The sequence below is a fragment of the Ornithorhynchus anatinus genome, chromosome 15, assembly GCF_004115215.2.
Source record: "Ornithorhynchus anatinus isolate Pmale09 chromosome 15, mOrnAna1.pri.v4, whole genome shotgun sequence".
Lineage (NCBI taxonomy): Eukaryota > Metazoa > Chordata > Mammalia > Monotremata > Ornithorhynchidae > Ornithorhynchus > Ornithorhynchus anatinus.
In genome coordinates, this window is record NC_041742.1 from 24,829,883 (window position 1) to 24,856,161 (window position 26,279).

At 48.2% G+C, this 26,279-nt stretch overlaps 1 protein-coding gene across 1 annotated transcript in view; it reads left to right on the plus strand.

Annotated features, from left to right (window-relative positions):
* RAI2 (retinoic acid induced 2) overlaps nt 1–26,279 on the plus strand; it is a 132,024-nt gene that overhangs the window by 93,636 nt on the left and 12,109 nt on the right. Inside the window, exons 2-4 of the mRNA XM_039914154.1 lie at nt 21,155–21,241; nt 24,417–24,521; nt 24,659–24,880. The gene's annotated coding sequence lies outside the window, so the exon portion shown is untranslated. The remainder of the gene's footprint in view (nt 1–21,154; nt 21,242–24,416; nt 24,522–24,658; nt 24,881–26,279) is intronic.

Sequence of the window (26,279 nt, forward strand, 5' to 3'; positions counted from 1 at the left end):
GAACCACATGGGAGATTTAGACATGATTCTTTGGTTTCTTTCTGGGAGTGTTTAGCCTTTTAGCGCTGTCTTTTCCTCTTGTTTTTCCTCCGCTCTTCCTCTCCCCCTCACTCTCTGCATCTTCGGATGTCACCCTCTCCTGTCTTCTCCCCGAAACCTGCAGTTCCCGGGGCGGCTCCTCATCCTCGTGGCCCGGTGGGAGGTAGGATGGAAAGGGGCAGGCCCAGCCACCAGTCCCCACGTGGGGGGCCAAGAGCCCCAGTGGGTAATAAAAAGGAAGTTAATGGATCCCAGATGTTTATTAATGGCTCAAATGTTTCCAGACTAATGAAAGCTAACTAACGGGGGAGCTTGGAAGCTGGTAACTTGGGCTTCTGTTCAATGGCCTGTGTGTGGCAGCCTCTCCTTGCCTTCTCACTCCTGTGAGGGGGAGGATTTATTATTATTCTTAAAAATAGTAATAATAATAATAATAGTTGTGGCTTTGTTAAGCGCTTACTTATGTGCAAGACACTGTACTAAATGCTGGGGTGGATACAAGCAAATCGGGTTGGATACAGTCCCTGTCCCACATGGGGCTCACAGTCGTAATCCCCATTTTACAGATGAGGGAACTGAGGCCCAGAAAGGCAAAGTGACTTGCCCAGGGTCACACAGACAGGTGGCCGAGCCAGGATTAGAACCCAGGTCCTTCTGACTCCCAGGCCCATGCTCTATCACTAGTCCATGCTGCTTCTGGCACGGAGACCCCTTTTGCTTTTCATGGATTTTAGATTATTATTATTATATTTGTTAATCACTTACTATATGTCAAGTACTATTCTAAGCACTGGGGTAGTTACAAGTTCATCAGTACAGTGCTGTGGCACATAGTAAGCGCTCAATAAATACCATTGATTGATTGGAGACTGTCATCAGCACCATCAGTCCTGCCTTCGGGGCATGGGCAGCTCGTTTTGGGCAGGGAATGTGTTTATCGTTATATTGGACTCTCCCAAGCACTTAGTACAGTGCTCTGCACATAGTACGTGCTCAATAAATACGATCGAATGAAAGAAAACCACTACTCAGGTGAACCATCTGGTAGCTAATGAGTCAGTCATATTGATTAAGCTGTATATTGTCTGCAGAGCACTGTACTGAGCGCTTGGGAGAGTACAAAGGAACTATTTTTTAAAATGATATTTGTTAAGCGTTTACTCTGTGCCAGGCACTGTCTTAAGCGCCGGGGTAGATACAAGCTAATCAGGGTGGACACAGTCCCTGCCCCACGTGAGGCTCACCATTTTATTCCCATTTTGCAGATGAGGTGACGGAGGCCCAGAGAAGTGAAGTGACTTCCCCCAAGTCACACAGCAGACAAGTGGCAGAGCCAGGATTAGGACTCAGGTTCTTTCTGACTCCCAGCTCATGCTCCATCCACTAGGCCAAGCTGCTTCTCTTTGTTAAGCGCTTACTTTGTGCTAAGCACCATCCGTAGTGCTGGGGTAGATATTAAATAATCAGGCCAGTGGCGGTGGGGGTTCAGAGTGCAGGGGGTGTCTGTTCTCAGCGCTTCGTGGGCAGGAAAACGTGTCTGAAGCTGAACGTGTGTACACGTCTGTTTCTTCTGTCGCTATTTCAGAATCCTGAACAACCCCCTTCCCCTTTCCGCCCCTCCGCCCCCTCCCCCGGATCTCTACCTGTTGCATTCAAGCCTGGGCAGGTAGAAAAAGCAGGCATCCTCACCCAAAAGCCTTCTTCTCTTGCAAATCCTCCATTCTTTCAGGATAAATCCCCACTCTATTGCTCATTCAGGCCTTCATTCCCTGCTGTCTTATTTTTGCCATCTGGTTTATTTCTCTGCTGCTTTTCTTACGGCTTTCAAAGCTTTCGTTTGCTCGGAGACCCGCTCCGATAGGCTCATTTAGAAAATAAAGGCTTAGAAATAAATCCAGATCAGTCAGAGGTGAATGAAGGTAAAGGATGAAAGAGGAGTTTAATTATATCTGGGCACTCAATTAGTCGTATTTGTAGAGTGCTTACTCTAGCACTGTGCTAAGTGCTTGGGAGAGTACAATGGAACAATGTAATAGACACATTCCCTGTCCACGATGAGTCAAGCAAAGGTATTTATTGACCACTTTGTGCAGAGCACTGTATTAAGCACTTGGGCCTGTTCCGCCATTGACCCCCGGTCCACGTCCTGCCTCTGGCCTGGAATGCCCTCCCTCCTCACCTTCACCAAACTAACTCTCTTCCCCTCTTCAAAGCCCTACTAAGAGCTCACCTCCTCCAGGAAGCCTTCCCAGACTAAGCCCCCCTTATCCTTGCTCCCTCTCCCCTCCTGCCCGACTCCCTCCCTTTGCTCTACCCCCCTCCCCGCCCCACAGCACTTGTGTTTATATGTACATATTTATAATCCTATTTATATTAATAATGTGTATATATTTATAATTCTATTTATTTATATTGATGCTATTGATGCCTGTTTACTTGTTTTGATGTCTGTCTCCCCGCTTCTAGACTGTGAGCCCGTTGTGGGCAGGGATTGTCTCTCTTAGTTTCTGAACTGTACTTTCCAAGTGCCTAGTACAGTGCTCTGCACACAATAAGCGCTCAATAAATATGATTGAATGAATACAATACGATAGTGCAGGTAGAAAGGATCCCTGCCTTCGAGAAGCTTACAGTCTAGCAAGGGAGACCGACTTGAGGTGGTGAAATATCTTTTTCTCGTTCCTCGCCTGGTGGAAGTGGTTTAGGGAAGCGATGGAACTATGAGGAAATCTCATTCTGTAGCCATTACAGTCTTCGTTCACAATCCCAATTCTGCCACATGTCTGCTGTGTGACCTTGGACAAGTCACTTAACTTCTCTGTGCCTCAGTTACTTCAGATGTAAAAATGGGGATTAAGACTGTGAGCCCCACGTGGGACAACCTGATTACCTTCTGTCTACACCAGCGCTGAAAGCAGTGCTGGGCATGTAGTAAGTGCTTAATAACTACCATCATTATTATTATTATAATGACCTCATATGTAAAAATGGTGATTAAGAGCATGAGCCCCATGTGGGCCAGGGGCTGAATCCAACCTCATTAACTTGTATCTACACCAGCTCATAGAACAGTGTTTGACACATACTAAGTGCTTGACAAATACCATAATAATAATAATAATAATAATAATTTTTTTTTTTAATTTCAAGAGTGGGTCAGTCCATTTCATCTCACAATTTGTTAGGTGTTTGGGATTCAGAACGCGGCTCAAACTCTCTTTCTCCAGGATCCAAATTTACTTTTAATTCCACTTCAGATTAAGTTTTTACCCACTCTGTTTACCCCTCCTAAAATAAACTACACAGAGTTCTTTTCGTTTCCCTATAGTTGAAGGTTATCCGGATGCCTCAAGTCATCCATTTCTAGAAGTCATAAATATCAGTGACTTGGTTAAGTATGTTCGAACATTGTAACTAAAGTGGAATTCTAAAATTATTATATGCATCTATTCAGAAGAGTAGATTCCATGGGCAAAAGACAGTCTTCCGTCACTCCCAAATTTAATACAGTTTCTGTGGTCAAATTAGTGGTGGAATAGTCACTGGGTCTGGGTAGTAATTCTTAAACTCAGAACATACAGTGGCATAATCTGTAAGGTAGGATCTGTTTGCGAGCGTTTGCCTGAGGGAAAAGGAATGCAGAATCTAAAGATTTGTTTTAAATGGGGGGAAAAAAAAACCATAATTATAAAGTGAGTTGGGGAAAATAGCAGCACTTTAGTAAAGAATTATATTTTCATTTTGTAGAGGGCTAGTGCCAGCTTTTAGTGCCTGAAAATGTTAGTTCTTTGTTAATTATGAATTTTTCAGGGGTCATTGCTTTGAGACCATGCCACTGTTCTTGTCTGCCTGTCTCCCCCGATTAGACTGTAAGCCCGTCAAAGGGCAGGGACTGTCTCTATCTGTTGCCGACTTGTACATTCCAAGCGCTTAGTATAGTGCGCTGCACATAGTAAGCGCTCAATAAATACTATTGAATGAATGAATGAACTTGTCCATCCCTCTGTCTTTATGCAGACCCATTTTTTAATGGTATCTCTTAAGCACTTACTAAGTGTCAAGCACTGGTCTAAGCACTGGGGTAAGTACAGGCTAATCAGGTTGGACACAGTCCCCGTTCCACACAGGGCTCACAGTCTAAGTCAGAGGGAGGAGGATTTACTCCCCATTTTACAGATGAAGGAACTGAGAAGTTAGGTGAATTGTCCAAGGTCACACAGCAGACCCCCTGAGGAGGCAGAATTTGAACCCACGTCCTCTGACTCCCAGGCCCGTGACTTGGCCACAGTGCTGCTCTTCATGTCTGACCAGTCGCTACTTGGCCTTAATACAGAGAGCAAGCGCTCAATACAGTGCTCGTCACACGGTAAGCGCTCGGTAAATACGATAGATCGAAGGAACCCATTTTGACTTCCTTGGGAGCAAGAGGACATAGGATGAGTAAAGAGCAGTCATGTATTCATTCATTCAGTCGTGCTTATTGAGCTCTTACTGGGTGCAGAGCACTGTTCTAAGCGCTTGGAAAGTACAATTCAGCAATAAAGAGAGAGAGTCCCTTCCCACAACGGGCTTACAGTCTATAATAATAATAATGGTATTTGTTAAATGCTTACAATGTGCCAAACACTGTTCTAAGCGCTGGGGGGAATACAAGGTAATCAGATCGTCCCACGTGGGGCTCAGTGTCTTAATCCCCCTTGTACAGATGAGGGAACTGAGGCACAGAGAAGTGAAGTGGCTTGCCCGAGATCTACGTCGCCACGCCAGCGTGTGTTTACATGTTGGAGAAGACTGTCTCTCCCCTCCCACCCCTGTCAGTCTTTAAGGTAAAAATTGCTGGGTTTGAACATAAACATGTGCTTTAAGTCTGTCTGGGATCCTGGCCAGAGGAGGAAATGTTTCTTCCTCTCTCTGGCCTTTAGTGGATGGGCCCTGGGCTGACAAAAGATGTCTGGCTTTCTCTTTGGTCACCCCGTCGGCTACAGACAGTCTGGCGGTAAGGAGTATTCTCAGGGCATCCCTTGTTTAGAACGGCGTCAAAGTTTTAGTCGGGCCCACGTAGATTCGGCGTAAGATTAGCAGAGGAGCAGCGTGGCCTAGTGGATATAGGGCACAAGCCTGGGAGGCAGAAGGAGCTGGGTTCTAATCCCGGCTCTGGCGCCTATCTGCCGGGCGACCTTAGACAAGTCACCTCACTTGTCCAGGAAGCAGCGTGGCTCAGTGGAAAGAGCATGGGCTTGGGAGACAGAGGTCATGGGTTCTAATCCCCGCTGCGCCGCAGGTCAGCTCTGTGACTTTGGGCAAGTCACTTAACTTCTCTGTGCCTCAGTTACCTCATCGGTAAAATGGGGATTAAGACTGTGAGCCCCGAGTGGAACAACCTCATTACCTCGTATCCACCCCAGTGCTTAGAACAGTGCTTTGTACATAGTAAGCGCTTAACAAATACCATCATTACTAATATTCACTTCTCCGGGACTCAGTTACCTCATCTGGAAAATGGGGATTAAGACTGTGAGCCCCTTGTGGGGCATGGGCTGTGTCCAACCCGATTAGCTGAGGTCTACCCCAGCGGTTAGTACAGTGCCTGGCATATCATTAGCGCTTAGCAGATACCATATTTTAAAAAAAGAAGAATTTGGACGTTTGGGGGTATGAACTTGGCATTGGTCAAGGCGAGTTGTGTAACCCAGGCGATTGTTCGTCGTCCAGGTTGCGGTTGTCCACCCCTTTCTTGATTCCACCGTGACACCTCCCTGTCCGTTGCTGTAATTAAGTGTCCAGCCTCTCCCGGCCCGGGCTCGTGGCTCGGACGCGGTGCCCAAATTCCGAGGGACCCAGGGGTGCAGCGGGTTTAGGGTCACAGAGGAGTTTGTTGTCGTCTCCCCCAGCGGCCCTCTCCAGGTTCTCTGGACTTCCACAAAGATCCTTTGAGGAAAGTTCTTCGGGTGCCGTTCTTGTGAGGCGTCTGGAGAGGCCGCGATGTGGTGCGATCGGTGTTTACTGCCCCTGGGTCAGCCAGAGGGCATCTGGTATTCTCCAGGGCTGCCTTAACTATATAAGTAATATTATATTTTATATATTATATTATATATATTATATTATAAGGTCCTTCAGGCACGCCCCCGCCCCGTCCCCAACCTTACTGGAGAATTTTCAGTAATTCTTTCTGTAAAAAAAAAAAAGTCTCCTAAATAATCAGTCTATTTTAGCATAAATTCTCAATCAATCAGTGGTATATATTGAAAGTTTACTTTGTGCAGAGCACTGTATTGAGCGCTTGAGAGAGGACAATATAACAGTTGATGGTGATGGTATTTGGTAAGTGCTTACTATGTGCCAAGCACTGTTCTAAGCGCTGGGTTGGTAGACGTGTTCTCCGCCCACACGGCTCTTACAGTCTAGAGAGGGAGACAGACATTAATATCCCTGTAGACTGTAAACTCGTTGTGGTCAGGGAATGTGTCTGTTATATTGGACTCCCCCAAGCATTTAGTACAGTGCTCTGCACACGGTATGCGCTCAATAAATATGATCAACTGAGTGACTGACTTGGGAAAGGAGCTTGTGCCGGGCTGACTTACTGACATTAATATAAATAAATTAGGGATATGTACATAAGGGCTGTGGGGCGGGGGTAGGAGTGAATAAAGGGAGAAAATCCAAGTGTAAAGGCCATGCAGAAGGGAGTGGGAGAAGTTGGTAGACACGTTCCCTACCCACCTGGAAATTACTGTCTGAAGTACCGTTTTTGAGATTATTTTGTGGATTCCAATTATCCGCAAGCCTTTCTTGGTAACCAAGAACTCAGATATAATTAAGATAATAGCACAGTAGCTGTCAACCAGTCAATCTGTGGTGTTCATTGAGCACTAACCGTGTGCAGAGCACTGCACTAAGCACTTGGGAGAGTAAAGTGCAACAGAGGTGGTAGATCTGTTCCCTCCCACATAGAAATTACTGTCTGAAACACAGTTTTGAGATTCTTTTGTGAATTCCAGGTATCCAAGTTTTCCCTGGTAACCGAGAACTCAGATAATTAAGGTAATAGCATGGTAGTTCATTCAATAGTATTTATTGAGCGCTTACTATGTGCAGACCACTGTACTAAGCGCTTGTAATGTACAATTCGGCAACAGATAGAGACAATCCCTGCCCATTGATGGGCTTACAGTCTAATTGGTAGTTCTGAGTTAATCCATCAGTGGCATTTATTGAACACTTACTGTTTGCAGAGCACTGTACTAAGCACTTGGGAGAGTCCAGTATATTCGAGTTGGTTTCTCAGCAGGCCACAGGTCTATTGCCGCCCAAGTTTATGAGCTTGGACCCTTGTTAAGGAAGCAGAACCTTATTTGAGGGGCTTTTGACTCACTTCCACCTTTTGTTTCAGAAGGTATCTCCCGGCACTCGAATGAGGCCACTGTCCCGAGAAAAGCTTGAGAAAGAGGTTCTCTAGGGATATTCTGTAATTGGCGGCACGGGCTCGAAACCTGAGGGGGTCATGAGGTTCTTAACTCTCGGGTTCTGTTTCATAGAAAGCTTTTATCGTGTCATTAGTGATGATTTGTACTACGATGAGTATGCTGGACTGCCATCAGTTGCGAATCTTTGTGTTTGTCCCCTCTCAGGTTCTTGTAAAACTGAAAATATAAACAAGAAAATACGTATTTGAAAACCATAGTCTAATAAATATTGAACATCCATTGAAGCGTAACGAACAGAAAAACATGATTCGTAAAAAATGATTAAGGAAGAATGCGGGAAAAGTCCCCAGACGTAAACGTTACCAGTTTCTGACCAGTCAGTCAGTGAGTTATATTTACTGAGCACTTACTGTGTGCAGAGCACTGTTCTAAGCACCTGGGAGAGTATGATATAGCAATAAACAGACACACATTTTGCCCACAGCGAGCTTACAGTCTAGAGGGGGAGACAGACTTTAGTATAAATAAATAGATTGTGAACTGGATGGGTGGGGCCAGGGTGGCATTATGCACCCGACATCATTTCCTTCAACTTTGTAACTCTACCATCAACATTTTCTCTTGACAACAATAATAATAATAATAAAAATAATAATGATGGCATTTGTTCAGCACTTACTCTGTGTCAAGCACCGGTCTAAGCACTGGGGTAGATACAAGCTAATCAAGTTGGACACAGTCTCTGTTCCACATGGGACTCACAGTCTTAATCCCCATTTTACAGATGAGATACCTGAGGCACAGAGAAGTTAAGTGGCTTCCCCAAGGTCACACGGGAGACAAAGTGGCGGAGCCGGGATTAGAAGCTAGATCCTTCTGAGTCCCAGGCTCACGCTCTGTCCACTAGTCCATACTGCGTCCCTGGGACGATAGCATCGGGTTGGTGGTTTTTAATTGAAAAAATATCACATTTTCTCTTAAGTTGTATGAGGGCGCATGCTAAACTGCCATTACAAGTTTAATGGTTTCAGATGCGTTGCACCGTTCTTGTGAAAGCACCATCTGCAACAAATCTCCTCTCGGTACAAACACGAGACTCCCCTTTTACATCCGTTGGCCGTGGTTGCAGGTTTGGGCAGTGACAGAAATTTTCAACCTGACATGCTATTAACTTTTATCCCATAAAAGAGACCCACCGATTTAAAAGTGCTTCATTTAAAGAAATTAGGTGTTTGAAGAGAGTGTGCGTTCCACCAGTGCTTTTGTGAGGATTCCATGGGTAGAGGTGGAGATTCTCTAAGAGAGGGCCTCTTTTTTAGTTCATTCATTGTCTTATTTATTGAGTGCTTACTGTATGCAGAGCACTGTACTAAGCACTTGGAAAGTACAATTGGGCAACAGAGACAATCCCTACCCACGGGCTCTTAGTTGGTTTTTAGTGGTATTTGTTAAGCGTTTCCCTTGTGCCAGTCACTGTACTAAGTGGTGGGGTAGATAGAGCGCTTAGTACAGGGCCTGCCACATAGTAAGCACTCAAATGCCATTGTTATTATTATTGTTGTCATTATTATTAAAAGGAATCATGTTGGACCCAGTCCCTATCCTACCAAGAGCTCACAGTCTTAATCCTCATTTTACAGATAACTCAGACATAAAGAAGAGAAATGACTGGCCCGGGGTCTCACAGCAGGTGAATGGCGGAGCTGGGATTAGAACCCAGGTCCCCTGACTCCCAGACCCATGCTCTTTCCACATTCCTTCTTCACAGCTTCGCCTGTCTCTTAAAACCCTGTTCTTTCCCATGTCCGGGGGCTGGAGCGGTCAGCAACCGCATGGGATGCAGGAGACGTTACGTGTGTCATGGTGGACAAGCTCATGGGAGGATAACCCACCATTGCCCAGTGGTTGAAGGAGAGGAGAGAGGTGAAACAAGCCCGTCTTTTCCTTTGCTTTTGCAGACGGACACGGCACAGTCTTTCCCGGCTCCGTGGCCCTGCTTGCTAAGAAGGACAAACCCCAAATTCAGAACCAAAATGGATCTTTTATACAATAATCAACCAGCCAATTGTATTCATTGAGCACTTACCGACTGCAGAGCACTGTACTAAATGCTTGGGAGAAGCAGCGTGGCTCAGTGGAAAGAGCACGGGCTTGGGAGTCAGAGGTCATGGGTTCAAATCCCGGCTCAGCCGCTTGTCAGCTGTGACTTTGGGCAAGTCACTTACTTCTCTGTGCCTCAGTTATTACCCCATCTGTAAAATGGGGATTAAGACTGTGAGCCCACGTGGGACAACCTGATCACCTTGTATCCTCCCCAGCGCTTAGAACAGTGCTTTGCACATAGTAAGCGCTTAACAAATGCCATCATTATTATTATTATGACAGTACAACAGAGTGGGTAGACGTTCTCTCCCCACGAGCTTACAGTCTAGAATGATGTAGAACATGATCATTTCTTATCCCTGGTGATCTGCAAAACTCGCGCCTCTCTCTTTTTTCCCAAGATTCATCCCTCCCCTCCTTCACACGCGTCCTAAAAAGTCCTCCTGGAGACATTTTCTGTTACGTTTGCCTCCATCTCCCGAGCACTGCCTCCCCACAGCGATCCCAGCACTCAGAAATCTATCCGTTTGCTGCTTTATTCATCGGCTTCCATTATTTAGATCTATTTCCTCCCTTTCACTGACGGTCAGTTTAGTCTGTACCGTCTCCCCCCCGTTAGATTATAAAGACCTCTCTGAGGTCTGGGATCATCTCCTTGACTCAGTGCTTGGCGAAGGCAGTTGATAAAAAGCCAAGACTTACCCATCTTGTAGAGATTAGCAGGGGGCTTTGGGGGGAAAGGGCTTGTAGAGCATCACGGAGCCCCTGTGCCCTTGAGGGATGGTCCATAGGGGGATATGTGTGTGTGTGTGGTTAGATCTTTTGGATGTGCATCTATGTGTGTGTAAGAACGAGTGGATGCTTGTACATATGTATGCGTGTGCACACACACGAATGGGAGTGTGACTTTTCTGTGTTGTTGGGGTTTATTTTTATTTTTTTTGTTTGATGTTTGCATCTTCCCTGCATGTTGGAAAGGGAAGAGATTACTTGGAGGGCCTAGCTTTCTTCTGGGGGTCAGGAATTATCTGTCTTGAGAGCACAGGGCTCTTGGCTTTGCCAAGGAATTTGGAAAAATTCTGGACATTGTAGGCTTGCAGGTTTCCGGATTCTCCCCCCCTCCCCTCCCCGGGAATTCCTTGAGTGGGAATCATGGGCCTGGGAGCCAGAGGATCCGAGTTCTAATCCCGTCTTTGCCACTTCCCCGCTGGGTAACCTTGGGTAAGTTGCTTCACCTCTCTGGGCCTCAGTTACCTCACCTGTAAAATGGGGATTACGTCGGAGAGCTCCAGGTGGGACGTGGGCTGTGTCCAATCTGATTAACTTGTATCTACCCCAGTGCCTAGTACAGTGCCTGGCCCCTAGTAAGTGCTTAACAAATATCATTTTAAAAGAAAAAGAAATGATTTAGCTCTTTACCAACTACCTCCAGGGCTGTGTTATTGGACTGGGCATCTGAATAGTTAAGGAAGAATTTACACATGCACCAAACTTCGGTGTTATTTACTAACCATAGGGAGCAATGGTCTGAATAATTTCTCTACTGGGTCTTCAGAGAGCCTTAAACAAACGCTACGGAACATATCTCTATGGAGCAATCCGGACATGAGTTAGAATAAACATTACTTAAATGCGAAAAGATAAATACCATGGAAATTCTAACTCAGGAGCCCTGCTGAGGGCAGAGGATTAGCCATAGAGAACAGCAAAACCGTAATAATTCCTCGGTTACTGCTTTCAGGGGATATAATTGTGGCTTTTGTTAAGCGCTTACTTTATGCCCGTTACTGATCTAAGTGCTGGGGTAGAGACAAGTTAATCAGGTTTAGACACAGTCCAACATGGGGCTCCCAGTTTGAGTAGGAGAGAGTAAGATTTAATTCCCATTTTACAGATGAGGGAACTGAGGCACAGAGAAGGCTTGCCCAAAGTCACAGTAATGGTGGCATAGCCGGGATCAGAAGCCAGGTCCTCTGACTGGCAGGCCTGTGGTCTTTCCATTAGCCCACGCTGCTTAGTGGAAAGAGCCCGGGCTTGGGAGTCAGAGGTCGTGGGTTCTAATCCTGGCTCCGCCACTTGTCTGCTGTGTGACATTAGGCAAATCACTTGACTTCTCTGTTCCTGAGTTACCTTGTCTGTAAAATGGGAATTAAATCTTACTCTCTCCTACTGGTATCTAACCCAGTTCTTAGAACAGTACTTGGCACGTAGTAAGCGCTTAACAAATACCACAATTATTATTATAATCGAAGAATGAAGCTTGTCGCTCCTCTCGAGCCCCTTTTATGTGCATCTCTTCTTTTGATAAGGCCTCTCTCCTACTCTCTCCCCGTTAGTCACCCATCTCCTGGACCACCTTTCGCTACAGAGTGCGAGGAAGTAAAAGGTTAATTCACATCCACAAGGTCTATTGTGAGGGAGGCGTGTGGTGAGGTTTAAGATTTAACATCCCTCCTTTCCGTAGGGTTGCTTCCTTTAATTTAACGTCGAACGTTTTCGCTGAGACGGTGTATCAGCCGAGCGTATGTAATCGAATAAATGACAGATATGTCCATAAGTGCTGGGGGGCTGGGACGGGGGGCGGAATAAATGGAGCAAGTCAGGGCGACGCAGAAGGGAATGGGAGAAGAGGAAAGGAGTCGATCGGCATTCGTCAAATACAGCTCTGTGGGAATAAATCCACTCCCCCAGGCTCTCGAGACCAAGAGTAGAGCTAGAGCAGCAAAGGATGGCCAGGGAGTAAACACTCGAAAACTACAAAGGAGTCAGGAATTTGTATCCCCGAAACCTCTGCCACCGGACTGACCGAAAGCAGGAGCGTTTGCTGGAGCAGACGGAAAATGTTAAGCCTCTGCTTCCTTTATTGTGTTTGTAACAATGCTACAAATTGCATACGTTGGAAAAGACTAATTAGAAACAGGATTGGGTCCTGCAGAAAGAACCAAAGTCTTGGGCAGCAGCACAAAGCCAAGGCGGAAGAGCCCGAGGTAGGGAGAATTCATGAAGTCGTAGAGCTGGAAGGGACTTCAGGGGGTCAACCGATCCAGCCCCCTGCCTCCTAACTTTACCGGGACCGACGGCTGAACATCCCTTAAGAAAGATTGCTGGGAATGGAGATTGTGCAAGGCTGAGACGGGGGCTTTGACCCTCCCTCCGCTCCCCGGCCCTGTTTGGATGGGCGGAGCCAGGCCTTCTCTGATGTGGTTGCCTTTCTTGTCCAGGAATCTTTGTGCTTGCCCAATTTTCTCTGTCCCCAAAGCTGCCCCTTCCTTTACATTGAGTGTGTAGCGCAAGACATGAGAAATGTACATCCTCTTCGGTTCTAAGTCCTCCCTCTCCCCACCCTCCACCCCTACAAAAAAAAATCAGGTCTCCAGCTCCTTGTTGGGAACGAACTTCTTGAGAGGAAAGAGCAGCATGGCCTAAGTCGTGGGTTCTAATCCCGTCTCCGCCACTTGTCTGCTGTGTGAACTTGGGCAAGTCACTTCACTTCTCTGTGCCTCTGTTCCCTCTTCTATAAAATGGGAATTGAGACTGTGAGCCCCACGTGGGACAGGGACTGTGTCCGACCTAATTTGCTTGTATCCACCCATACAAGATGAGGTAACTGAGGCATGGAGAAGTGAAGTGACTTGCCCAAGGTCACACAGCAGACAAGTGGCAGAGCCGGGATTAGAACCCATGACGTTCTGACTCCTGGACCTGTTCTCTATCCTCTACGACGTCAATGCTCAGGACACATATGTATGTGGGGGGGGGATAAACGTGTGTGCTTTACAAACCACGCATGAGACCCTAGCCCCGACAAAATCCACTCTAGAAATGCAGCTCCGCAAATACAATCCAGAATCTCCGTTGGTGAAAAGCCAACCATTATGTGGCCTGCTTTTTTCATATTTACCATGCTAACTTTGTATTGTTTATGGAATATTAGCTTTGACAAGATGCCTGATTTAAGATAAATAGAGTGAATTAGTTGAAACTTCAAAAGCCCCGTCAGCCCTGAGGTTGGGTGGAGGAACACTGTAGCTTGGCTAGCCTGCAGGCAGAACGGTTCTGTGATAACAGAAGACGAAGGCTCAGTCTTTTGATTCTGACTACTTGTGGTGCGCTCTCTCTCTTGTTTTCTGCAGGCATAGCAGGTGGGGTTTATTTTTTCTAGGCAGAAAGGAGTCGATGGACCTAAGTGCTGTTTATTTCTTCATCTTTCAATCGTGACAAAAAGATTCATACACAATCCTTCCCTGGTTCAAACAGAAACCAAACACACTGAAGCGGGTGTGGCCTAGTGGATAGAGTTCCGGCCTTGGAGTCAGGAGGATTTGGGTTCCAATCCAGGCTCCGCCGGACTTGGGTTCTAATCCCGGCTCCGTTGCCTGTCTGCTGTGAGCAAGGGCAAGTCACTTCACTTCTCTGTGCCTTGGTTACTTCACCAGTAAAATGGGGATTGAGCCCCATGTGGGACGGGGAGTGTGTCCAACCCTATTTGCTTGTATATAATAATGGTATTTGTTAAGCTTTTACATGTGCCAGGAACTATACTGAGCACTGAATCCACCCCAGCGCTTAGTACAGTGCCTGGCACTTAGCAGACCCTTAATACCACAATTATTATCGTTATTACTGCAGCCAATCCAGCTGTGATTGTGAGGACTGTCTCAGTGGCCCCAGTTACCTACTGGCAAATGAAGGACAATAATCCACCTTCATCTTGTCATTTGGCTCTCCGATTGCCTGGGTGATCTTGGGAAACCCCCTCTCCTGGTCTGTTTCCTCTTCCTCCTCCTCCTCCGAGAAAGGGAGGTAAATCGTGTTCCGTACTGGGGGTGGCTAAATGAGGGAGCTCAATGGGCGTGGGAGGCGGGAAGGTCAACCCGTCTCGGACTGGGAAAGCCATCTCATTCCCTGCTGGCCCAGCCAGGAAGTGGGACGTCCGCGAGATTCATTCATTCAGTAGTATTTACTGAGCGCTTACTATGTGCAGAGCTCTGTACTAAGCGCTGGGAATGTATTCGGCAACAGTGACGGGCTTACAGTCTAACTTTGGGAGCCTGGATCCAGCAGGGGCCAGTGGGCCTTGACGCGCCAAATGCTGCCATTCAAAAGCAACTGCTTAGTAGGGCGTGCTGCGTTAGGCCCGGGGTGATTTGTCGGGGGGTACGTCCTGTCCACATGCTTTTAGGGTGGCCCTCCTAAAATTTCTGAGGGGGGCGCTTGGGGACGTCACTTAGCTTCTCTGTGCCTCAGTTTCCTCATCTGTAAAATGGGGATGAAGCCTGTGAGCCTGTGAGGGATTGGGCCTGTTTTAGGGAGCCGAGCCGCAGATTAGAACCCAGGTCCTTCTGACTGCCAGGTCCGTGCTCTATCCACTAAGCCACGCGGCTTCTCAGCGCTTACTATGTTCCGGGCACTGTTCTAAGGGCGGGGGTAAATATACCTTAGTCGGATCGGATACAGTCCTTGTCCAACATGCCACGTCAACCGCTAGCGCTAGAATCACTTCCTTCCCGCAGCTTCTCTGTCCCAGTCTTCGTGACCGGACTGAGACTCATCAGTCAGTGGTTTGCAGTGGGAGGGCCCCCCCCCCCGGCGCCATCATAATTTGAGATTACCCCGAGGAAACGCGACCCAGTTTGTACCGAGAAAGTCTGTCCCCCGAGACCAAGGCACCCCAAAACCAGGCAGAGAGAGGAGGGGATTGTCTGGATTCCGCAGAGGGTGAGCAGCTACATTCTTCCGTGACCCTGGGGCAGGCGAAATTCCGAACTCCAGGCCCCAAACCCTTCAGTTGGAGCCTCACGGTAACAGTTTTAATGCTTCGGTCTCTGGGCAGCGTCTCACTAACAATCCCAGATCACAAACAGCTCTTTCCCCAGAGTGAAAATTTAACCTTTGCGTCCTAATTCGATCAGAAGGATTGTTCTCTTCCAAATGCTGTTTTATTTTTGCCTCTTTGTACCAAAACTTGGAAGTTTCTTTCCTGCCAGCAGGACCTCAAAGGGCTGCAGTTTTTTTAGATTATAGAGTCTGACAGCAGCCCCGAAGCCTTAAATGTTAATTATATCCACGAACAAAATGGCTGCCTTCTAATGTCTGAAAGCTTCTGAAAGGGCGCGGTTTTTCCGGGCAGATGGACGCTAGGATCCGGCTGGAAATGATTCTGTGGAACCCCATTGGCATTACCCTGTCCTAGTCAGAACGAAGGTGCTCATCTCCAAGGGCAGGGGTTCAATCAATCGACAGTATTTATTGAGCGCTTACTATGGACCCAGCAGCACGGCCTAGTGGTTAGAGCACGGGTCTGGGAGTCGGAAGGACCTGGGTTCTAATCCCGGCTCCACCACTTGTCTGCTGTGTGGCCTTGGACAAGTCACTTCACTTCTCTGGGCCTCAGTTCAACTCATCTGTAAAATGAGGATTGAGACTCTGAGTTCCATGTGGGGCAGGGACTGTTTCCAACCCGATTTGCTTGTATCCACCCCAGCGCTTAAGCTTAAAGGAAAGAGCATGGGCTTGGGAGTCATAGGACATGGGTTCTAATCCTGACTTTGCCACTTAGCTGTGTGACTTTGGGCAAGTCACTTACCTTCTCTGTGCCACAGTTCCCTCATCTGTAAAATGGGGATTAAGACTGTGAACTCCATGTGGGACAGGGACTCTGTTAAACCTGGTGAGGTTGTATCCACCCCAGTGCTTAGTACAGTGCCTGGAACTTAGTAAGTGCTTAACAAATACCCCAAATATTATTATTATCATTATGAATAAGCGCTTGGGAGAATACAATAGAATTGGTAAACTGGATCCCTGCCTTTAGGGGAGCAGGTATCTTGCTTCCCTTGCACTCTTCCAAGTGCTTGACACAGTAGTGAAGCAGCACGACTCAGTGGATGGAGCCCGGGCCTGGGACTCAGAAGGTAATGGGTTCTAATACCGCTCGTCTGCTGTGTGCCCTTGGGTAAGTCACTTCATTTCTCTGGGCCTCAGTTCCCTTATCTGCAAAATGGGGATGGAGAGTGTGAGCCCCATGTGGGACAGGGACTGTGTCCAACCCAACTTGCTTGCATCTACCCCAGCATTTAATACAGTGCCTGGCACATAGTAAGCGCTTAACAAATACCATAATTATTATTTTTACTTCGCACACAGTAAGTGCTCAGTAAATACCCTCAATGTTGTCGAGGATCTCCTGTTGACACCTCTGACTCCGCCACCTTCATTCATGCTTGCTAAGTTGGGAGAATCGTTGTCTTTCCTCTTGGCATGGTGGGGGCCTGGTAGAGGGGAGCCACTGAGTTTAAAGATATAATAATAATGGTATTTTGAAGCACTTTCTATGTGCCAAGCACTGTTCTAAGCACTGGGGTAGATACAAGGGAATCAGGTTGTCCCAGGTGGGGCTCACAGTCTTAGTCCCCGTTTTACAGATGAGGGAACTGAGGCACAGAGAAGTGAATTGACCTGCCTGAAGTCACACAGCCGGCAAGTGGCAGAGCCGGGATTCGAACCCATAATCTCCGACTCCCACGCCCGGGTTCTTTCCATTAAGCCCCGCTACTTGATCCGCCCTGAATGTTGACGGGGAATGAGGGTGGTGCTTGGGGGTACAGACTCAAGTGCGTGGGCGATGCAGCGGGGAGGAAAATGGTGGGAGGAGAGGAGAGCTTCTGCAGAGAGCTGGCTCTGAGCTGGCGGGGAGTCACCGGGGGAGGGGTAGAGGGTGTGCAGAAGGGGAGGTTTAACCGTACAGGATGGGGGTCCGTGGTGGGCAACGAGTGCCTGCACCCCCGGCAGATGGTCAGCATCCCCACAGCCTCCGACATCCTGCTCCGTCCTCCCGGCCTTGGAAGGGGGCTGCGCGTGGATCTTCCCCAGCCCCCATCATATTTCTCTTTTTCTATGGTATCTGTTAAGCCCTTACTATGTGCCCTGCGCCGTTCTTCACGCTGCCATAGAGACAAGCTAATCAGGTTGGACACAGTCCCTGCCCCGCGCGGGGCTCACGGTCTTAATCCCCATTTTACAGATGAGGGAACTGAGGCCCGGAGAAGTGACGTGCGCAAGGTCACACAGCAGACAAGTGGCGGGGGTGGGATCAGAACCCAGGTCCTCTGACTGCCAGGCCTGAGAAGCAGCGTGGCTTAGTGGAAAGAGCGCGGGCTTGGGAGTCCGAGGATGTGATTTCTAAAAGTCTCCAGGGAAAAAAAAAGAATCATCCCCAGCCCTTTCTGACCCTCCGTTCAATGATCCAGAAAAGGTTAATTTTGTATTTGAAACAATCCTCTCTGACTTTAGCCCTTTGGTGCCCAGACATATTTTTGTGCAAGCTCTCCCGCCCAGGTGGAGTTTCATTCATTCATTCAATCGTATTTATTGAGCGCTTACTGTGTCCTGAGCACTGTACTAAGCCCTTGGAATGTACCAACCAGCACAGCCAACTCTGTGCTCTGTCAGACTCTCCTGAGTGCTTAGTGCAGTGCTCTGCACTCAGTAAGCACTCAATAAGTAATAATAATGTTGGTATTTGTTAAGCGCTTACTATGTGCAGAGCACTGTTCTGAGCGCTGGGGTAGACACAGGGGAATCAGGTTGTCCCACGTGGGGCTCACAGTCTTAATCCCCATTTTACAGAGGAGGGAACTGAGGCACAGAGAAGTTAAGTGACTTGCCCACAGACAGCTGACAAGTGGCCGAGCTGGGATTCGAACTCATGAGCCCTGACTCCAAAGCCCGTGCTCTTTCCACTGCGCCATGCTGCTTCTCGAGTACCATTGATCGATTGACTATCCAAGATGGTGGCCCCCCGAGAGCACCCTGACCTAGCGAAAAAGCATGGCCCTGGGAGTCAAAAGGGCCTGGGTTCTAATCTGGAATCCACCACATAATAAAAATAATAGTAATGGTATTTGTTAAGCGCTTACTATGTGCCAAGCACTGTTCTAAGCACCGGGGTCCCACGTGGGGCTCACCCCATTTTACAGATGAGGTAACTGAGGCACAGAGAAGTGAAGTGACTTGCCCAAAATCACATAGCTGACAAGTGGCAGAGACAGGATTAGAACCATGACCTCTGACTCCCAAGCCCGTGCTCTTTCCACTAAGCCACGGTCATCTGCGTGACTTTGAGCAAGTCACTTCACTTCTTTGGGCCTCAGTTACCTCACCTGTCAAATGGGGATCAAGAATGTGAGCCCCATGTGGGACAGGGATTGTGTCCAATCTGATTAATTGTATCTACCCCAGTGCTTAGAATAGGGCTGGGCACATAGTAACGAGTACCATAATTATTATTATTATTATTACTGAGGGATGTTTGGATTTCTTTGAGAGGACGAGTTCCTTCCAGACGAGAGTCTTGGGCATGTCCGGCGTAGTGTGGCGATGGTAGGGGAGAATCCTGTCGGGATGGACGTCGAGGCTGCGGTCAGCCTTCGACAGAGCGGGTCAGAACGACCGGACAGTGGCCAGGGCCAAGGACGAGGACGAAATGGAGAGCGCGATGTTCATTCTCCTCGTCGTCCGGCGTTTAGCGGGCCGTGTGACGGGAGCATCCAGAATTCATTCTTTAAACATGTGCAACGGTTTTAATATTGAACTTGCAAGCCAAGCAGTTTTTAAACAAAATCAGCCATGTTGATTTTTACGCTGAAACACAAAACAGCTCCGGTGATTAATACTAACTTGGAAAACAACCGTACCGAGAGGCAGGGAATCGCCGGTTTACAGAGACTCGATAAAGATGGAATATTTATAGTTCGGTCGACTTGAAGGTTAGGCCGGAAATCAAAATAACGCGTCGACTGCACTTTATAGTAGTTCCAGGATAGTCTTAATGACCTCCAATTTCATCAGCGGTAATCCTGCAGAGGATCACTCCGACGATGGTTTTGGCCCGTCGAGAACACGGATACGTTGCCGAGAGGAGGCTTTCGGGACAGAACGTCTCAAGAGAAAGGGATTGTTCTCTTTGAGCGTGGGTGTGAAGCGGGAGGAAAATATAAGACTTCCAGCTCAGGGTAAATAATTTTGCCAGGCGCTTTCCAGAAGCTGTAATTAAGGGTTTTGACTCTCGAACTTCAGTTAATTGAAGTAGCGTTTTTCCTGGTGACTTTAATATAGCCGTACAGCTTAAAAGCTGAGGAAGCGGAGACTCTCCGTGCAGGGAGTTGTCTGTGAAGAAGTAGCCGTTCAAGACCACAGCCGATGCCAACAGCAGAGCGTGGGCGCTAGTGACCGACCTTTGAGGAGGGCTCTGATCCACTGACTTCCCGAACTTCCCAGATCCTTCCCGGGCAGGGGAGATTCCCGACAGTCCCGGGCCCCGTCGGTTCGTTTCGGAGTCGGGTGCCTAGTAGTTCGGACGTGGCTGCCGCCGGCACCAAATTCCCCGCAGATGTCCGCCCCAGTGCTGTTTTAGCACAGTGCTTGGCCCATAGAAATAGTAGTATTCATTCAGTCGTATTTATTGAGCGCTTCCTGTGTGCAGAGCACTGTACCGAGCTCTTGGGAGTGTACAGTCGAACAATAAACAGACACATTCCCTGCCCACAATGAGCTTACAGTCTAGAGAGGGGGAGACAGACGTAAATACAGATAAATAAATGACGGATAGGTCCATAAGTGCTGTGGGACTGGGAGGGGGGAAGAGCAAGGGGAGAGGGTCGGGGCGATGGGGAGGGGAGAGGGAGCAGAGGAAAAGGGGGGCTCAGTCTGGGAAGGCCTCCTGGAGAAGGTGAGCCTTTAGTAGGGCTTTGAAGGAGGGAAGAGTGATTGTCTGTGGGATTTGAGGAGGGAGGGCCTTCCAGGCCAGAGGCGGGACGAGGCCTAGGGGTCGGAGGCAAGACGGGCGAGACATGGAGGGACGGAGAGGAGGTTAGCGGAACCTCCACCCGAGGAACGGAGTGTGTGAGCTGGGGTGGAGAAGGAGAGAAGGGGGGGAGGTAGGAGGGGGCAGGGGGATGGACAGCTTTAAATCCAATGCTGAGTTTTTGTTTAAGCGCTTCCTATGTTCATTCATTCAACAGTATTTTTTGAGCGCTTACTATGTGCAGAGCACTGTACTAAGCGCTTGGAATGGACAAATCGGCAACAGACAGACAGTCCCTGCCCTTTGACGGGCTTACAGTCTGATCGGGGGAGACGGGCAGACAAGACCAGTGGCGATAAATAGAGTCAAGGGGAAGAACATCTCATAAAAACAATGGCAAATAAATAGAATCAGGGTGATGTACATCTCATTAAACAAAATAAATAGGGTGATGAAGATATATGTGCCAGGCTCTGTACTGTGAGCTGGGGTGGATACAAGTAAATCAGGTCCCTGCCTCACGTGGGGCTCACAGTCTCAATCCCCATTTTACAAATGAGGTCACTGAGGCATTGAGAAGTGAAATGACTTGCCCACGGTCCTCGGGCAGACGAGTGGTGGTTGGATTAGAACCCGGGTCCTTCCGACTCCCGGGCCCCGGGCTGTACCCACTAGGCGGCGCCGCTCTCTGCGATGGGCTGGTCGGGCTCTGTCGTCCATACAGTTCCTCATAGCCTCCAACCCAAATGCTCAGTGGAGTTTTTGTTTGATGTTTTCGAAGGAGCGAAGAGATTTGTGCTGAGCGACATTCCGGGAAGACGATGGGCGCGGCACTGTGCAGTGTGGACTGATGCCAGAGAGGTTGAAGGTAGGGAGACTGCTGATATGATAATCAATAATCAGTGATATTCATTCTTTCAGTTGTATTCATTGAGCACTTCCTGTGGGCAGAGCACCGTACTAAGTGCCAGGAATGTACGATTCGGCAACAGATAGAGATAATCCCTGCCCAACAACGGGCTCACAGTCTAAACGGGGGAGAGAGCAAAACTAAACAAGTAGCCGTGGAGCGCTTACCGGGGGCAGAGCACTGTACTAAGCGTTTGGGAGAGTACAGTACAACCGCTCCCTGGATGAGGGGTGCACTCGAACCACAGGCGTGGCGGTTTGGAGAGGAGGCGGCGTGGTCTAGTGGGTAGAGCACGGGCCCGGGAGTCGGAAGGACCTGGCTTCGCATCCAGCCCTACCTGAGGCTCACCCTCTTAATCCCCATTTTACAGATGAGGTAACCGAGGCCCAGAGAAGTGAGGTGACTTGCCCAAGGTCACGCAGCAGACAACTGGCAGAGCGGCGATTAGAACTCATGACCTTCTGACTCCCAGGTCCGTGCTCTATCCACTACGCCGTGTCGATTATGCGCTTACTGGGTGCAGAGCACTGTACTAAACGCTCGGAGAGAGCATACCGGTGAGACTTAGATACGGTTCCTTTCCATCAGAGGGCTCACAATCCAAGAACATCCTCCTAGCCCTCTAGCTGAGCTTTTTCAGCCTCTTTTGTTGGCTCCTCTTCTGCCTCTCACCCCCGAAGGTTGTTGTGGGCAGGGAATGTGACTCTCATATTCCTCCAAACGCTTAGTACAGTGGCCTGCACTCAGTAAACACCCACAAAATACAAATGACTAACTGGGAGGCCTTCAGAGCTAAAAACAGTAGACTGAGTTCTTTGTCCAACCCGATCATCTTGTGTTTACCCCAGCGCTGAAAAGAATGCTTGGCGATTCATCGTATTTATTGGGCACTTACTGTGTGCAGAGCACTGTACTAAGCACTTGGGAGAGTACAGAACAGAGTTGGTAGCCCCATTCCCTGCCCACAATGAACTGACAATCGCGAAACTGTTGAGCCCTTGGGAGCCTGTTAAGCACATATTAAGTACCGAGAAACAGCGTGGCGTAGTGGATAGAGCACGGGCCTCGGAGTCAGGTCATGGGTTCTAATCCTGGCTCCGCCACTTGTCTGCTCTGTGACTTTGGATAAGTCACTTCACTTCTCTGGGCCTCAGTTACCTCATCTGTAAAATGGGGATTGAGACCTTGAGCTCAGTGGAACAGGGACTATGTCTAACCAGATTTGCTTGTAACCGCCCCCAGCGCTTAGTATAGTGCCTGGCACATAATAAGCACTTAACAAATGCCCGTATCATTATTATTATTACTTCCATCCCGATTTGCCTGTATTATTACATATACCAATTGCATTGTTCTCTCAAGCACTCATTATAGTAATTCTGCCTACAGTAGACGCTCATTAAGACCATTTGAGAGGCCTCTTCATTCATTCAGACGTATTTATTAAGTGCTTACGGTGTGCAGAGCACTGTATTAAGCGCTTGGGAAAGTACAATACCACAGGCAGAGCGACTGGTCAGAAACTTGCAGTCGGATAAGCGTGAGTCACGTCGGTGAGGTGAGAGACAGGGAGGCCGCGGGGTAGAAAGGTCAGGAGCTGTAGTGGGTGGTAGAGGCAGATGATGTGAGCGTCCAGGGAAGAGAAGTTTTTCTTTATTTCACTTAGAGGATCCTGCTCTTCGAAACGGTTCACGCAAACATAATTGTGCTCAAAACGCCGTCATTCATTCCGTCTGCCTTCTTTTCCAGCGTGCCGTAGTTTTCCTCATCACCTCTCGTCCTAGCTTGGGCTCGTCCCCGAACCCTCGCTCATCCTTCCTCTCTGAGAAAACGCCGATTCCCCACCCCAAACGTCCTTTCTTCCCACACGGGTTCAACTCACTCTAGTTGCGGCAAGTTTCTTCTGCGGCCCCTTCGGTCTCCCCACCCCATCGCGCCCGGTACTGCATGTTTGTTTCAAATCCCGCCTCGGATAAACGTCCCCCTCTCCCAGCTCCCACCCCCATTCCTCTCTATGCCGGGCAACCTGTTTGCTGTTATCCTGGGAAGAAGAGGAAGGGAAGAGATGGAGAGGATGCGACAGTGGAGAGTGAGGCGCGGTCCCACTCTTCCCCCATTTCTCCTGAGCTTGGAGGTGGGGTGCTATAGTGAGCCCCCCTAGAGAGAGCAGGAGAGACAGTGTCATCGGGTTAAAACCGGCTGCGGAGGATGACGAGGAGGAAGAGCAGGCCGGGAACAGGTCAGTGACAGAGGGTTGTTTGCCCACAATGGAAAAGGAGGTCTGTAAAACCCAGGACTCCAAGGCCGAGGAGGGGCATTATCTCCGCTCCCGTTTTCTAATTAACAGCGGGGAAGGGAGGCGGCAACACTAGGAGGTTCCGAGTCCTGGCATCTTCTGCTTCTACAGACGGAGGGCGAGAGGGGGTCGCGCCACCAGGCCGGGACCGCCCACCAGGAAGCAGGGCGGCACTTAAACCCGGGGTGATATCCCGGTTTTCCACAAAAAACAACGTCACCCCAAGTATTATTCTAATCTCCCCCCCTCCCCGTGCCCCATTTTACAGCTAGGAAAATGGAGGCAGTACGGTTCTCAGGCTTTGCCAGGTTGAACCAAACAGCCTGGGCTGGGGGCTCAGTCGGGCAGCGCTCCCCATCTTCTCATATCCCACTTCTCCAGGAGACCTTCCCCAGTTTGTCTTCTTCTCGTTCCCACTCAGCACTCACAACTGCCGCCCCTGCGTTTGCGCCGCCGTGTAATCTCCCTGAGAGCGCCGATCGTGTCTTTTCTCTCTCTGTAGTACTCTCCTTAGCGCTCAGTCTACCACTGGTCAGTGGCTAGCATCCTGCCATTTGCTGACATACAACACTGTCCTCCGAGGAGCCCGGGCCCTGAGAGTCTCGGGTTCTCGGCCGCCCGTCTCCACGGGAATCGTAAAGCTGCCCCGAGCCGCCGGCTTGAACTCGTCCGTCGAAAGCGGTTGCAGATCGCCTCTCGCCAAATCTTCGGTTGGTTTTTTTTAGCAAAAGCGGGGTCCCGGCTCCTGGGATCTCAGAAAAGAAACACTCGTTCCGAGAAGGCTCTCATCCTCTTGTCTTTAAGATGCGTTTTCATGACTCTTCTCTTTTTTCGCAGGCTGAATGGTTCATTCGGTCAGATGCGTGTACAAATCGGCGTTGGCAGAAGGTGTGAGATTTCATGACGGAGAAGAACCCCTCTCCTCCAGAGAAAGACAATAAGGTGAGTGACTCCCGAGGACTTGTTTATTCCTAGGTCTACTGCTGTGTGAAGAAGCAGCAGCAAACTGGATGTGCCCTAAAGGAGTCTGGAACTTCTTCCCTCTGAATCGCCTGCCACACCTTTTATTTTTCTTTTAGGTAACCACTGAGGGAGATTTTCTGTACTGGAATTGGACAAACAGCTTTAGCCCAAAGGTGACTGTGCTCTGAGTTACAGCCAAGCCCTTCTTCTCCCCAAAGTGGAAGACAAAGATAAAGAGGGGAAGAACACAGCAACTTTATCCCCTTTGCATGTTTTCTTTAGGTGACAGTGTTGGAGTTCGCTCTGATTTTACATGAAATCGTCCGTTCAGCCCCAAGGTAAGTTTTGGTAGGAGTTTTTTCCTTTTTCCCCAGAGAGAGATAGAGAGGAAAGACATACAGAGCACTTTTTTCCGCTCCTTGCCTTTTTAAATTCCCCCAAAGTTTTATTTTCACAACCACAAGCCCAAGGTGGGATTAGAACCCCCAGCCGCTGGCTCAAGAGGCCAGGCTCTTCCCTCCTGTGCCACTCTGCCTTTCCCCCACCGCCCCTCCTCCCCTAGCATACCTTTGGGTTTACTTGCATAAAAAGGCTTAATAAAGATTAATTTATTGTTTTAATTTAAATTTATTAAATGAAATAAAAAATTAATGCAATTTACAAATTAATTTTATTAAATAAATGTAATTATTTAACTATTTTATTAAATAAAATATTTTATTAAATTAAATAATTTTAATTTATTAAAATAAAGAAAAAATTAATAAATAAATATCAGATTCCTTCCTTCTCCAGCATAGTAGGACCTCATAGGTAAGTCAGTTGAAGGACTCTCACCATCTCTTCCTCCAAGAAAGAAGGGATGATGTCATCCTCAACTGACTTATCCAGGAGTTCAGGCAAAGCCGGAGGAGGAAGGAATACAACTAACCTAGATTTGAGGATCTGGCCAAACTGGAGGCGGAAGGAATAAAATTAATTTAGTCGTGAACTTCTGGCTACACCCTGTGGTCCTCCAGGCTTAATCATTATTTCTTCCTCCTCTGGTTGATCAAGGCCTTACAGCTGATTTAGTTTTGCAGTGCAGCTAAACTGGAGGAGGAAGGAATAAAATAGTTTTATTTTCAGTTTCATTACTTCTGCCCCCAGTCTAGCAAGCTCTCACAGTGGACTTAGCTTTGAGGTCTTGCTAAAGTGGAACAAGAAGGAATAAAGTGAAGGAATAAAACTGATTTGTGAGGTCCTGCTAAACTGGAGCAAGAAGGATTAAAACTGACTTAGCTTTGAGGTCTTGCTAAACTGGAGGAGGAAGGCATAAAACTAAGTCAGTTTTATACCTTCCTCTACTTCAGCAGAACCTCACAGCTAAAATCAGTTTCAATCTCTCCTCCTAAAGGTTAGCAAGACTTCACAGCTGATTTAGCTTTGAGGTCCAGCCCCACTGGAGGAGGGACGAATAAAATCAACTCACTCCTTCTTTCCTTCCTCCTCCAGTTTAGCAGCACCTCTGAGCCAGTCAGTGTGATTCTTTCCTCCTCCAGTTTAGCAGGGCCTCAAATGTAAGTTACTTTTATTCCTTTTTTTATCTAATATAGTATGTTCTTACAGCTGACTTAGCTTTGAGGTCCTGGTAAAGGGGAGGAGGAAAGCATAAAACTGATAGAGCTTTGAGGTGCTGCTAAACTGGAGAAGGAAGGATAAAACTGACTTAGCTTTGAGGTCCTGCTAAACTGGAGG